The sequence below is a fragment of the Phoenix dactylifera genome, chromosome 1, assembly GCF_051530095.1.
Source record: "Phoenix dactylifera cultivar Ajwa chromosome 1, Ajwa_hap1_PhDact_Kaust_v1.1, whole genome shotgun sequence".
Lineage (NCBI taxonomy): Eukaryota > Viridiplantae > Streptophyta > Magnoliopsida > Arecales > Arecaceae > Phoenix > Phoenix dactylifera.
Window position 1 is genome coordinate 22,559,861 of NC_143190.1, and position 9,413 is coordinate 22,569,273.

Sequence of the window (9,413 nt, forward strand, 5' to 3'; positions counted from 1 at the left end):
GCTCGATTACATGGTATGCCTCGGACTATTGTTTCTCATCGTGACCGCATTTTTGTTAGCGCATTCTGGCAGGCTTACTTCAAACAGCAAGGGACGAAGCTTGCCATGAGCTCGGCTTACCACCCTCAGACCGATGGACAGACGGAGGTGGTAAACCACTGCATCGAGCAGTACTTGCGCTGTATGATTGGTGATCGGTCCCGAGAGTGGCTTTCTTATTTACCTTGGACCGAGAATTCGTACAACACCGCTTTCCACTCAGTCATAGGGATGACACCCTTTGAGGCGGTGTATGGACGAGTACCACCGACGCTGCGAGTCTATGATCCACTGTCACATGCGGACCGAACAGAGGCAGATTTTGAGCTCTTAGACCGCGATGCTACCTTACGGCGGTTAAAGTTCCACATAACGACTGCGCAGAACAGGATGAAGCAGCTGCATGATCGGAAGCACAGAGATCCAGTATACGAGGTGGGCGACTAGGTATACGTGATAAGTGCTAAATAATGCATAAATTAATATCTTATTCATAGCACTTATCATTATTTCAATTCACATATTTTGTAAATTTAACTAAAAAAATGTATTACCTTCATCATTGCATTTTAATAAATTATCAAAGGTAATTCAAGTTTGATTTGATTATTTATTGATTAAGCTTAATGCATCCAGGTCGAGTCGAGCTCAATTAGGTAAAGCCTAAACAGACACTACATCATTTCACAATTTCACATTCTCCGAAGTCGACTCCAAGAATTCTTCTCCAAAATCCAGTGCTTTCCAAGTTCACCTAAATTTCTTCCCACTCATTCCAATTCTCATGTTTTAACATTAAAAATAATACAATCCCTTCGATCATTTGTCTCACAGATTTCAAAATATATCATCTTTAGCTGCACGGATCCTAAAGAATTCTAGCATTGGCCTCTTCCGGTTCCCAGCCAAATGAAGCATGCTCTTATCCCAGCTCACGAGTCCGTTGCTTCATCCCAACCCGCGACAGATTCCTTCCACGTCGCGTCCACAGACCAAGCTCCTCTGTTCCGGATCAACCTCATCCGCAAGCCATCCCGCGATGCATATCTCTTCATCTCAACTAAACTCCCACCTCCCGAATCTAACCTTCCATTATCCCCGAAACAGAGCAAAGTCCAGCTCATCTCCTCCATGTTGATTCTCCCATATCCAGATCCTCCTCCCCGTTTTTATTCGCAGCCATGTTCATCTCCCAGCATCTTCCGGATGAGCATCCCATCTTCTTCCGACTTCTTCCCATCCACGAATCCGAACCAAATGTATAACATCCACCGTATCCAACTTCCTCCCAGCTTCCGCTAGATCCCGTTCGTGATCTCCTCTTCATCCCGTTCGGGTTGACGGGATAAACTCATACCCAGCAAACTTCCCTACCATTCCGTGAGATTTCTCCCAACGTTCACGAATAGATCTCAACCATTTTTCCGAGTTCATCCAAACTGAACCCCCCTGCTTCCTCGGTTCAGCTTCTTCCCAGACTTCACGGAAACATCCCATGACCACATCAAATCCCCTGTTTCATGCGGATGAAAACCAGAACCTTCTTTCGGATCTCCCAGTTCCCGTATCCCATCGAACAAACCAAACTTCTCTGCATCAACGTTCCAACGTCCCATGCTCCTCTCCGAATCCCCTGTTTCTCGTACATCCCGTTCATAATCCCATATACCCCACGGATCAGCTCTATCCTCCATCTTCACGGGATAAACTCCAACCGAACTCGTAGCCATGTCATCATCCCCTGCCTCAAAACGGAGTTCGTTCCCAGCCGTCCGTGAATCCCAACGTCATCAGATTCCTCGTTTCCTCTGTTCTGGAATCACTCCCAGCATTTGCAGCCAACCGCATGAGATCTCCGCATCCAAAGGATACTCCCATCCGCATGAAGCCAGCTCTTCTCAACCGTGGAACCATCTTCCATCATCTGCGGAGGAGATCAAACCTTCACAGCCTTCTCCTACTTCGGAACAGAGTCCCAACATCCGAACTTCACTTCTTGATTTTTATCCAACGCCCGAGCTACCGAATCCTGTGGATCATCTTCCCAGATTTCCTCTCAGCACTCATGGATAGCTTCCAAGGCAGGATCCCATGATCCGTGATGATCTCTTCCGATGAGATCAAATCTCAGTTCACAGGTCACTTCCCATCCACGGACGAGTTCATGTGTCCGCGTTTCATTCTTCCGTTTCTTCCAGCATCCAGACCATCATCTCCTCCCACGACCGGATATTCCGCAACTCATCTCTATCCCATGAACAGCCTTGCATTCGCTCCCAAACCGCCCCACATATCTTCCGCGTTCAAGGATCAAGAGAGATCTGCTCTTATCCAGCAGCCGTTCATCCTTATCTACACTCGAAACAGGGGAGGGGCAGCCTATAAAAGGAGGAAGCATCTCTTCCTTAGAAGCAAGCGGAGCTCACAGGCAAAATCCCACAGAAGACAGAGGAGGGAGAAGAGTTTCTTGAGTATTTTGGGAATGATTTTCCAAAGGAAAAGATGATCATGTGCTGAGAGGGAGCCAACGGGAGGAAGGAGGAAGAACCAATCATCATGAAGTCCCCCTGCAGTGCAACTGTTCAGCTCTTCATGGAAGGCTAATTTCTTCACTGGGGCTGGATGCAGCCCTAACAAAGGGACATGGGTTTTATATTTTATTTTATATTCTTGGGGTTGTATGATCTTATTATTTTTAATGGATATCTTCTTTTGAATTATATTTAATTTCTGTGATTTTAAGTATGATGTTCGTACAACTATTCTTCATGATCACTAAGTAAATATAAGATAGTCTATGCTTAGGGAAGATGCAGTGTCCTGCCATATTAGTTTAGGGTAGACATTTTATGCCAACTGAAGATGAATTATTCCCAAATTACTTTTGTGAATTCCTATTTAAATGCTTATTAGGCTTGTAGCCAATTTGCATGTTAATCCAAGAATAAATTAAAATACAAATAACCCTTGTTCCGATGTTAGTGGTGAATTTCTTGCCCTAGGTTTCTCCCAACTGATATCATTATCAATTGCATTTTTTAAATTCCTTAGTTTAATTTTCTTCACAAACTCTTCCTTTTAAATATTTTTATTTTTAAGAAAACAACTATACCCCAATCCCTGTGGATGGATACCCGTAATCACTATCCTACCAGATACGTGCTATTGCGTAGTCTTTAAAGTTGACTATCAATTTTTGGCGTCGTTGCCGGGAATTGCTAGCATAGTTGTTTTCTTTTCATAAAATTTAAAAAAAAACTTTCAAAAAAAATAATAAAATAAAATAATAATATATATATATCTAAAATAAAATAAAAATATTCTCTATTTTTGTTACTTTTCCTATCTCGTTCATCTCTCTTACTAATTTTTGATTTTTCTTGATCAGGAATCGAAAAGAAAATCTGGGACGATCAAAAAGAAAACTCTGGAAAAGGAATGCTGCAGAGGTTTGCCTAAAAAAAAAAAAATTTGAAATTGCTGAGAAATTTCCTTTGGTAACCTCTAAACCTTTCTTAAATTAATTCCCTTTTTGTGGTGATTGTTTGATTTTAATTTCAGTAAAAGTGTGAATGCATGCTTGATACACATACACCAATTAATCCGCACATAGTAAGGGCAATCACCCCAACAAGATAAGAACTGAATTTCATCACCAGATTCTTGCCCAAATTAGGTGAATCAATTTTCACATAGCTATCACTTTGACTAAAATCAATTAGACGTTGGCCCCTAGGGACATTCGAGCTCAATAGGACGAAGATCACCGAAAGTTGCACCAATTTCGCTCTGTGGCTCAGTTGATGTCTAGGCAAGCTTTGTCCCAAGGGAGACAGTTCATCTGTTCGAGGCAAGTGGTTTTTAAGTGGGACCTTTGCAACGCATCGTGACCCCCCCACTTACCTGGGAGCTTACCTGGTCAACTCAGTTCATTAGACCGGATTGGAGGCTTAGGTGCCCTCTTCAAACCAGTTAGGAGCTGTCTAGTGATTTTAGGGACATACTAGGATTTTATGTATTTTTCTTTTTAATGCATGCTTGATTGTACTTAACTGATCAGAAGAGTATTAGTGTATGCTAGGGTGTCGTTCCAGATTTTCTGAATTAGTACCTTTCGATTCTGAAATAGAGCGTTCTATTAGGGCCCTTCGAGCTGAAATCCGCACCTATAGAACCATAGGATCTGCTCCACTTATAGAGATGGCTGAAGAACAACCCAAACTCCTAAAGGAGTACTTCACTCCTTCCATTTATACCTCTCCATCTTGTATTCGACTACCTTATACCACCGCTGCCCTCCCCGACCCTCTGATGAACACTCAACTTTACCTCTCACATGCATTGATGGACGAGGGCTTCTCTCCCTCTGCTTCACCTCCTGTTATAGTATGGAAGCTTTTCTTTTTTGATGAGGTTTTGGATCCAATTTCTGAGGTTAGGGATTAGATTCAAAACCGGAAGCGGTAAGGCTTCGCCGTTTGAGAACACCGGGGGTTCGGGGGGTGGGCCCCCCGGCCTTTCGTCTAGTTTAATTACCTCCTATTCCCCCCCGAGGGGGGCTTTGGGGGGGTAACGTTCCATAGCCTAAGGAAGGGGAGGGGGTTCGGGGGAGGGAAAACCATCCCATCCCCTGATATCCCGAAAGTTTCCGAACCTAAGGTTACGAGGTTCGGGTTCCATAACCCTTGGAAGGGGAGGGGGTTCGGGGAATTCATAAATCAAAACTTTAGAAGATTCGTCTACAAGTTCAAACCAAAGGTTCAGTTCAAAGCTAGGACTCATCCCAAAGGCAAGGTCAAGGTTCAGTCCAACGCGATGGGGTTATTGTTCCGTGTCAGAAAGCTTCTTATTCACTCACCCGAATGCGAGAGGCACTAATTAGACGGGAGAGCCTTGGAGAGGGGGATTTATTATATAAGAATCTTCATTTTGATATTGATAGGGATCCCCATTCATTCCGTTATTCCCGTAACTATGGATTGATTGTCCCTACCTAACTACATGGTAGTGGTCTAGGGAGCGCAATTGCTAGAGCACGGGAGAATGAAGAGTAATGATTTAAGCAAGAGCAGCCGGACGGACTACTATAGTGAGTCTAGTGACTACTAAAGTCTTTTATTTCTTTGTAGTTAAGTAATATTGTTTGGTATAGCAGCCTTTCCGAGCGAGCCTCTGGGATCTCCTGTAAACCCCCATGATGATGTGGTAAAGGGAGGATATTCGGGGAAGCAGTGAGTGGAGATTCTCCTGCAGAGAGCCGGATGAGGGGAGACCCTCACATCCGGTTCGGAGGGCGGGGATATCCCGACCCTACTATCATTATGCCTTTGCAATATTACTTGGTTCAACTCCATTTGTGACCTTTTCTCGTATGTGGGACTCTCTATCTTCTTGGGTAGATTCTAGATCGTCTTTCATTTGGATAGTGAGTAGTTTTCTTAATAATAAGTCAAGTCAAGAATAATAATCGAACTGGAGGAGCTTGCCAGGACGGCTTGGTAAGCAAGCTACCAGTTATGTAGGCGCCAACTCCCAGTTTTTTCTCTTCTTTCTTTTTGAGTTTAGTGACAGTTCATCAAAAATTGTCCAAGATTACTAGATCGAGCATGCGCATTTTTATAGTCCAAGAGCTGGTTGTCTCCAATCCCTAACCTCAGAAAAAAATTGGATCCAAAACCTCATCAAAAAAGAAAAGCTTCCATACTATAACAGGAGGTGAAGCAGAGGGAGAGAAGCCCTCGTCCATCAATGCATGTGAGAGGTAAAGTTGAGTGTTCATCAGAGGGTCGGGGAGGGCTTATTGATTCTCTATGACATCCATTAGACAATAAAACCTTTACTTCCCTTAGCCTAGATTTCCTTACCCTTTTATGAGGTCCCCTCTCCCTTAAGTTTGCGAGGTTCGGGTTCCATACAGTGTTTTGTTGTATCCGTATGGAGCCAGTATCGGTCGATCGCGTTTCATCGATTTGGTGGGAGTAGTTCTACTTCTCTTTTCCTACGGCACAGCTTTTGGCCTACCGAATTTTACCTAACCCAACATATATCTGCCTTCTTGTATGTATCAATTCTGGATCTCTAAACCTTTTGATTCACTAAGAAATGTTTGGTTAAATGAATGTAGGAGGAAATGGTTTAGAGATTTCCAGTCGGTAAATCCTGAGACTAGTTTACTTCAGACTTTCCCGGCTAGTCTAGGGCCCTAGACCTGGCGGAGAACTACTTCAGCAATAATAAATCCTAATCCATCAGTGCCGTAGATAAATGGGTCATTAGAAGGATTTACTTGGGAAAGCTTTTTCAACTAGGTGATACATGTTCAGATATTATTTTATGTCAAAAGTCATCCGATAAAAGTTTGACTTTAAGGCAGATATAATCGGATAAAATTTCACCCACTTTAAAACTCATTTTTATATAGAAAATCCACGCTTCAAAAAAGAAGTGAAGTGAGGCTTTCCAAGCCGAACGAAATGAAGACTTTCCATTTCAAACTTGTAACCAATCCCCCCGAGGGGGATGAGGCCATAGGCCGAAGGGGGGAAACGAACCATAAATGGAAGGTAAGTTTCTCCGATCGGAGTTGTGTCGGAGAAACTTTCACTTGTAAGGACTCCCCCCGAGGGGGTTGGGGGGAAAACGTTCCATATAACTCCCCCCGAGGGGGTTGGGGGGGAAACGTTCCATAACCTAGTCCTTAGATAAGGGAGTGCTTTCCAAGCACGACTGGTATAAGGCTTCGCCGTTTGAGAACCCCTTCTTTCACCTTGGTGAAAGGAGGCAAGGTAAGGCTTCGCCATTTGAGAACCCCTTCTTTCACCTTTGTGAAAGGAGGCAGTAGTTTTATAAATTCCCATTTATAAAACTATAAAAGGGTAGTACTAATCCTATTGCACGATCAATATATAGAAGAAACTTCTTATTCATTGATTAAAACATATGAATAAGAAGTGGAGAATCTATACCCCCGACTTACCTAACAGAGGGACGAGGGCTCTCTCTCTCCACTTCACCACCGGATACTGTATGGAAAAAAACTACAGATTTCTTATCCCAAACTTAGGACAAGTATCCGGGCAATTGTTCGAATACTTCTCCTGTTGTTCTGTTTCCTTTCCTCCCTTTCCTTAAAGCTGAAATTCCGAAAAACCGGATTTCAGAGTATAGGAATATTCTCCCGAGGGGGACGAGGCCGTAGGCCGAAGGGGGGTAAGAATATCCTATAAAAGATAGGAAGGGGAGGGGGTTCGGGGGAGGGGAAACCTTCCCTTCCCCTGATATCCCTAACCCTTGGAAGGGGAGGGGGTTCGGGGGAGGGGAAACCTTCCCTTCCCCAGAAATCTTTAAAGTTTGCTCTGCCATCTGAAGCGAAGGAAGGAGGGCTAGGGTGGGGAAGGGAGCGCAGTAAGGTTCAGTGGTTATCTAAGATAAAAAGGCTTGCTTGTTGCTGTATCGGTAGTAAGTAGGGTCTTTGTTCATAAAACGGGGGTGTAGCGCGCGAAGGGAGTTACGGGCCTAGTCAGTTTTAAAGAAAGAGTGAAATTAATGAGTCCAAGCTACTTATTGTTGAATCTCCTCTTAAGGGAGTGAAGTGACCAATGAGTATTGGTCACGAACGGGATAAAAAAGTCAAGCTAAGGCAATAGGTGCAGTTAATGCGATTGTCATCTTTATAAGCTATCCTGCCAGCTCTTTGAATGCACGAGCTAATAGGCTTAAACAACGAAACGGTAACTAAGCTCTACTGCTCTTACGGTATCCCCCGAGGGGGACATAAGGGGGGTAACGATCCGGTCTAGTAGCTAGTCGCTCCCAAAATCCTGTAGCTGTTTAGCGGCTGTAGCTTATAACAGCTGTAGCTACCATCCCGCCATTCCTTCTTTGAGGAATGGAGTAAGGGATGTCCTTAAGTTTCAGTAAATTAGTACTGTTAAGAGCATCATTAATTAGCTCGAATACAGGGAACCCACTGTGACCGAGAGGTCTAATGTTCTGTATACGATTTTCTGGAACGAGTAATAAAAGAAATGGAAGCAATAAAAATAAGAGGGATTACTTTAAATGACTCTCTGAGCTTTTGATGTAACTGGAAAAGAAACAATACAAGAGATCATAATTGTGATTAGCTTTTTTTTACGAACTTTTTCTCACGACGCTACTCCATCTAGAAAAGCTTGACGCCACAAGCCATTTCGAAAGCGGTCTCACTAAGGGTACTCAATCCTACACATGCTGCTACTAAAAAGGCGAGTGTAGTTGCCCTGGCCTTACCTACTCTACTCTTATTCAACTGGAGTGGGTCGAAGTCCTGTTTGATATCCTTGATCTCCTCATTTAATATCTTAGCCACTTTTTTATGGAGTTGATCCGAACATTGACAGGCATCTCCCATCTCCTTATTTGAACAGACTCCCGCCGTGGTTTAAGAAGACAGGCAGAGTGGCGGGGTAATTTTGAAATTAAGTCTAGTGTCATCCAAATGCTTTCCTCTTTTTATGGACTCAACAATGAGGACCCATATAAACATTTGGATGATTTTCTTGAGATCTGCACTACTGTCAAAATTCAGAACTTCACTGATGATGCTCTAAAACTTAGGCTATTCCCTTTTTCTCTTAAGGATAGAGCTAAGCAGTGGCTTCATTCATTAGAAGCCAATTCCATTCTTTCATGGGCTCAAATGCAACATGAATTTCTAAAAAAATATTTTTCCATAGGAAGAACAAACCAATTTAGGCGTGCTATCACGAGCTTCTCCCAATCTGACGGGGAAGAATTTTATGAAACTTGGGAAAAATTTAGAGATTTACTCCGAAAATGCCCGCATCATCAAATACCCAAGTGGCAATTAGTGCAATGCTTTTATGACGGACTATCCGAACGAAATCGTCAAATGGTTGATGCTTCTTGTGGGGGTACTTTCGTGCTTAAAAGTGAACATGAGGCATGGCAATTGTTTGAGAACCTTAATGAAAATTCCCTCCACCATGCCTCCTCCGCTCGTCAAGCACCCCCGAGTTCTCAAAGAAAAGGAACCATATATGAAGTTAGCCAGTCCATAAGTCTATCCGAGAAAGTAGATGCACTATCCCGCAAATTGGACCAGCTAATGTCTAGAGAACAGCTTCCAAACTTTCACCAAGCACAAGTATGTACTCTTTGTTCTAGTCCATCTCACACTATCTTTGAGTGCCCTTCGGCAGCACAATTTCCTGAATTTGTGCAAGAACAAGTTAATGCTGCCCAAGCACAGTCCCGACCGGATAATGATTCATATTCTAACACTTATAACCCGGGGTGGCGCAACCATCCAAACTTCTCCTGGAAACAGCAGACTCCCAATACTTTCCAACCTTATTCCCAAAACTTTCAAC

At 43.3% G+C, this 9,413-nt stretch overlaps 1 long non-coding RNA gene across 1 annotated transcript; it reads right to left on the reverse strand.

Moving 5' to 3' along the window:
• Nucleotides 1-5,903: 5,903 nt before the first annotated feature.
• On the reverse strand, nucleotides 5,904-7,391 carry LOC149768543 (uncharacterized). The gene is made up of 3 exons (XR_016408408.1): nucleotides 7,363-7,391; nucleotides 6,644-7,302; nucleotides 5,904-6,533 (listed from the first exon to the last, which is right to left on the reverse strand). It is a non-coding gene; the product is annotated as an uncharacterized LOC149768543 (long non-coding RNA).
• Nucleotides 7,392-9,413: the final 2,022 nt, after the last annotated feature.